Below are 6,261 nucleotides of genomic sequence, written 5' to 3'. Positions count from 1 at the left end.
AGGTGAAAAAATGCTGTGATTTAAAGACATGGTACATAATCAGAAAATAACAGTTATTGCTGGGCAGTAATTATACAACTGGGAGCTTTATTTGCCCGTCTCCTAGTGACAAGAAAAGAGTGCCTATGCAGCACCTCCACACCATGAGCAGACACCTCCGCCATACCTGAGGGGTTAACTTGGGAAGAGAGGTCTGAGAGTCACTGGATTCCGAACAGTCGGAGCCACGGCTGCTACAAAACAGAACGAAATATTTTTTTAGCTTACGGAATGTTTCAGTGCCATTTTAAAATTTCAACTGTGACTTTTGCCTTCTTGCCTTCTTGGAGTGGTAGAAATAGTTCTAATTATGAGAAGAATGTTTAAAAACATGGTATACATAGATGTCTGGTAGTTCTAGGCTTCTTAGGCTATTGGAAGAATAATGACCTAAATTGACTGGAACACAGCAAACATACACAAATCCATGAGTTCAAAACGGTACTCTCCATCTGCAGGTGAACTTATGAGTCACCCTGGGAGGTCACCGGGGCACTAAGTCAAAGTTTAAACGTTTATAAATAAAGGGGAAGAATCAAATATTTACTCTGCCCTTCCTATAGAAACTATATTAAGATTAGTACCTTTTTTCTTCCAACAACATTCCTTTAGCACTGAATTTGGCACTTATTATTCATTTAGAGTATTTATGAGGCATCTTTATAAATGTGTTGGTTCTTTGCGGGTAATGACAGCATTAAAAACAATTTGAGTCTGTCTTTCACATATAGTACATAGTTTGTGCTCATTTAATATTACTTGACTAAATGAATTAATAAAGTCTTGATGAGGTCTGGATAAAGTAATGTGCATGGGAAAAATTTTCCTCCACCCATAGTTGGGATTCCAGTTGAAACTGATGATTACATCCTAATAATATGAAAAGGAGTAATATGAAAACCAGTGAAACAGCACACCAAATTACATCACTTCCACCTCTTGACTCACCTAGACTCTAGATCCAAAACAACTTCTTCCAGAGAAGTATCTGAATCATCAAGGACTTTCTCCAAGTTGATACGCTTTTGCATTTCTTCCAGTTCTTTTAGGCACTGATAATACTAGGGAAAATGATCAATGAGATGATCATTAAAATAACTTTATTTTCTAATTAAACTAATTGAATATTTATAGACGCCTGGAACAACAGCTACTGGGACATCCACTACCACAACACCCTGAACTAGGTAGGACACTGAAAGGAGTGGGCTGCCGTAGGCCCGCAGGTGGGCTGTGCTGCCTGGGAGAGTGGAGTCGGCTGTGCTACCGAGGGGACATTGCTCACCTTACTGCGGTCTGGATCACAATAGTCCAAGAGAGAATCACAAAAATGATATCCCATGGACTCCAAGTCTTTTGTGTTGAAATGAGTGCCTCGTTTATTACCTAGAACATCAATAAGTTAATTCACCCTTGAGGATGACTTAATTTTTCCTTAGTCGATAGGCCTAAGCTGTAAAACAGAGTATAAACAAAGCATCTGATATGATTCCATATCCTGTCCTTTGGATTTTCTTCTCTGGGGCAGGTCATTTAACAGGTTATTGTTTTCCTTCATTCCCCGTCCACCACCTGGACCAAAGGTCAGTCTATGCTGTAAGGCAGAAGAGAATTCGGTACAAAAGTTATGGGATACTTGGTTACCAATTATAAACACACCCTAACAATCACTTAAAGGAAAACTTGGGTAATGATTATAATGTTTTCATCATCATTAATAATATCAGTTTCAAGGTGCTTTAAAGACTAGCTAGAAATTATGTGTGGATTTCCCACTTTCCTTTGAGTTGATACATTCTCTAATAATTGACAATTATCTTAATGTGGAGTATTCTAATGATTTGCTAGATGTGATTAAAAGATTTCTTAAATGGAACTACAGAACATTTTTATTTTTAGTTCAAGGAACCAAGTACTTCCATTAAAATATAAATTGACCAAAAACAAAAACAAAACACCAGTCTATTTGCTTTGTGATGAGTAAATCCACTAAAAACATTCTTAGCCTGATATTTTAAGTATGAGCACTGCTTTTCTTGAAATCGTTAGACTCATCTGTAGGAACCCCTTCTTAAAAAAAGCAATTAAGAATTAATTCATGAAACAACCAATTACGTATTTTATCGACATGCTAAAACTTCCTACTCTGAAAAAAGGGACATGAAGAGGGAGTTTGTTTATTCATTTTGTCAATAGCATTGCTCAGACATCAGTATGTATTTAAGTGGGAAGACTGTGCTCACTATTAAACTATCTACACTGTTATCTTACCTTAAAAGTGGTTTAAGCTCTGAGAGCCACGACTGAGAACACTTAGTCTTACCCAGAGTGGATCCACAAAAGGTGGCCTCCATGGTAAAGCTGTTCCTGATCCCCATTTTCCACATTACCACCCTTCCTGTTCCATGTTTGCTCCTCTGGATATTAAACTTGCAAGCTGAGAAGGAAAACTGGAAAGAAACAAATGAACAAGAGCTATTGTTTTTAGGATAACAATGTGGGGATGAAGTAGGGAGGAAGATGGAAAACGTGGTTGTGCAAAACCAGTAATTCTCTCTAAAACTTCGGGAGCTGCTTTTATTTTCTGACCAGTGGAAAGAATTCATTTTAAAACCGATATATTTACATTTCTGAGAACTACAGATTTAAAATCTAGCAATAAATTTTACTTTTTATCTACAAGTAACATACACATTCAAAACCAGTTGAGTGATTTTTAACACAGTTGGGATAAGATTTTAAATGTCAAAAAAGCTTCAACATGTTTAAGAATGGAGATTAGTGTTATAGATTTTCAGGTCAGAATAAAGATGCTATATTTTCATGTGAAAGAGCATTTGAGAGCTGCCTGAGAGATTGTTACGACATCAGTATCTATAGAGTTTTTGCCATTTTATTTTTAAATTAACATAATTTGACATGCTTTGTGTTCCAGTCTATGAATTTTAACACATGTGCAGATTTGTGTAACCAGTACCATAATCAGGATAGAGAACAATTTCATCACTTCTAAAAAGCTCTCTGTGCTACTCCTTTGCAGTCACAAGTACTTCATTTATTTTGGAGCTACATGCAGTAAGTGGTACTGTTTTGAATTTTAGTTTCCCATTGTCCACTGTGAGTTTAACAGAAATTAAATTGGTTTTTGTGGCTGACCTTGAATCCTATGACATTCTAAATCACTTATTAGTTTTAGGAGGGCTTTTTGTGGACTGCTTTGGATTTTCTAGGAAGACAATCACGTCATCTTCGTTATTGTTCTTCTTCTTTTCCAATCTGTCTGCCTTTTATTTCTTTTTCTTGCCTTATTGCACTTGCTAGAACCTCCAGGAAAAGTCTGAACTGAAGGGGTAAGAGTGGATATCCTTGCCTTGTTCTTGACCATAGGAGAAAAACAATGCTTGTTTGTTTTAATCATTAAGTATGGTGGCAGGATAATGGGCACTTCCTTCTTCATATTTCAAATTATTGGTCACTAAACATTCCGCACAGTTGCTTTCTTATGGCCAATTGTAAAATCAGGCAAAATAACTAAATAAAAAAATTAGTGTGCTGAATAAGATTATCCATTCTGTCTCATGTGGGAAACACTTAGTAAAGGAAAACTTAACATCTTAGAAAGGGCTTACTTTATCTGGACAGTTTTTGCTCAGCATAAGTGGAAAGATTCGCTGCTGTAGGTACAGTGCTTTACATCTGCCGCTGCCACCACAGCCGTACATGAAGATGTTCTCTTTCCTGCTGTGGCCGTGGAGGTCGCAGTACAAAACCACCTCTCGTTCCTCCATCAGTCTACCAAGAAGAAAAAGCGCAAGTCACTCAAATTCACTTTTGCATTTCCCTTTTGTGTGTGTAACCACGGGTTTACAAGTCCAGCATCCAAGTAGAATGTCTTCCATATCAGCTTTCGATTGCTCTTCTTATCTACACTGATTATTAATATGGAATTTGAAAGATGGCTGCTGTAATTTCCTATTCACTATATCTAAAATGCAAATGCCTTCCATTCAAAGGACAAAACCTACCTTATTCCCAACACTTTTTCCAGTAGGATCTGGTTTACCATTTTGGCTCTCTGTTGTATACAGAAAGAGTTCACTGCTTTCTCCTTTAGTGCTCACATGGATCCTTTCTGGCTGGAAAACTTCTTTCTTCAAACTCATGAATACTACCCCTCACCCCTCCAGAGTGACCTCACATCTCATTTCCTCTCTAACCACTCATTTCCTCTCTAACCAATCAAGCTTGGAGATCTTTTTTTTTTTTTTAACACCCGCAGCACTTAATACTGGCATCATGTACTTGGTACTTGCATAGGAAAGTTTTCATACTTTTGAGATCTAATCTTCAGCATAAGAAATGCTTCAGATCATCTTTAAATCATTTGGAACAGTGCTACGCATACAGGTGCCCAAAATCTTTGTTAAAAGTTGAGTGCCTTATCACTCGGTGCTGACGCCAATGAATATTTAACCCTTTATTAATGTGGTGAGTAAATATCACTTTGAGAAAAATGGTACCAAAGTTTGAATTGACTTTTTCCCCCAGTAAATTTATAGTAAATAATTTAAGAAAATTATTACGTATTCTAAAGGGCATAATCCTTAGCTTGTATAATTTAGGCATCAATAAATATTAAAGTAATAAAAAATAAGTCCCCCAAACTGATTGATGATAGCTTTTAACAGGTAAAAAAGTAGTGATGTTAAGGTGGTAGAATTATGGGTACTTTTGCCTTTTTAATATTTCTAAATTTTATATAACATTACCATATTACTTAAATAATCAAAATTTCATATGTGAAGGATATGCCCATAAATAGAAAGGATAAATAGCACAATGTTAGCAATGTTTCTTAGTAATATGAAATGTGTTACAGTGGTCTTCCCCCTGCCCAAAACCTCAGACCATACCTAGCCCTGTATATACTGTGTTTTTTTCCTGGACATGCATAACCTTCATGGATTCTCTTTGGCATATGTGAATTACCAGCATCACTACTCCTGTGCTTTGGAGCCATTCTTAAGAGACATAAGGGTGACTCAAATACAAGCACTGCTATAGGTGATAGTCAATCTGATAATGAGATGGCTACTAAGTGGCCATCAGAAGGTAACACACACAGCATGGCTACGCTGGATGAAGGGATAATGCATGTACCAGATGGGACAAGGAGAGATCTCATCCTGCTACTCAGAATGGCGGGCAATTGAAAACGGATGACTTGTTCGTTTCTGAAGCTTTCCCATCTGACGCTTTCAGACCGTGGCTGTCTGAGAGTGAAACTGGGACTGGTGGACTATTGTACTTTTATACCAAAAATATGGAAACCAAAAATCAAAACTTTCAAAGCATAGCTTCTATCAGGAATAATACACCTTTACACTAGAGTGAAATTGGATATTGAAGTCTGCTACATGTATTAATTTATTGTCCTCATCTCATTTGGTGCCAAACAAATTCTAATTGATAACTTACAATGGACATAGAGCCACTGAATGACCAACTCAAGTTTTTAGAAAACTAGATTATAAAGCAAGAATATCACATTAGCTCCTTAAATATGAAATATGCTATACATGCTGACGTCAACAATTTCCAAATTTTAATGGTCTTTTGGTTTCTTTTGAGTCCAAAGAAATTTCTACTTCTAAGTAATTAGTTTCCAAGGAAATGTTACTACTTCGGAAGTAAAACAGGATCTAAGGGTTTCTCATCTTACATTAATTTAAATCACATTAGAAACAGTTTGGATATTTTTCTTACTCTCAGGTAAAATATTCTAGTATCTTACCCAAAAATCTACTCTATTTCTCATATTCCTTAACAACTTTTTTCTTTTTTATATTTGAGGAAACACTGAATACACTTAACGCTTTCAGTGTTCCAGATTTTATTCCAGGTACTTTAGTAACAATAATCTCATTTAATCCTCCCATCTAGGAGGTATTACTATTCACATTTTATAGGTGATAAAGCTGAGGCTTACATTTATTTGTTCTTAAATCACTCGAGGTCACCTTGTTAGCAAATGACAAGGCAGGATTCCGATCTGATAGGTTTAACTCAAGCTCCACACACTTGACCTGGTCATTTAATGAAAATTTTAAATGTTATGTGCCCTTACTGTTCCGGATTCTTTGGCAATTTGAAAGCTGTTCCATTTTTGTAGGGAAAACTAAGGCTATTTATTATTCATGCAGGTTTTAAATAATTATGTAA

The sequence above is a fragment of the Phyllostomus discolor genome, chromosome 10, assembly GCF_004126475.2.
Source record: "Phyllostomus discolor isolate MPI-MPIP mPhyDis1 chromosome 10, mPhyDis1.pri.v3, whole genome shotgun sequence".
Lineage (NCBI taxonomy): Eukaryota > Metazoa > Chordata > Mammalia > Chiroptera > Phyllostomidae > Phyllostomus > Phyllostomus discolor.
This window is presented reverse-complemented; position numbering follows the sequence as displayed.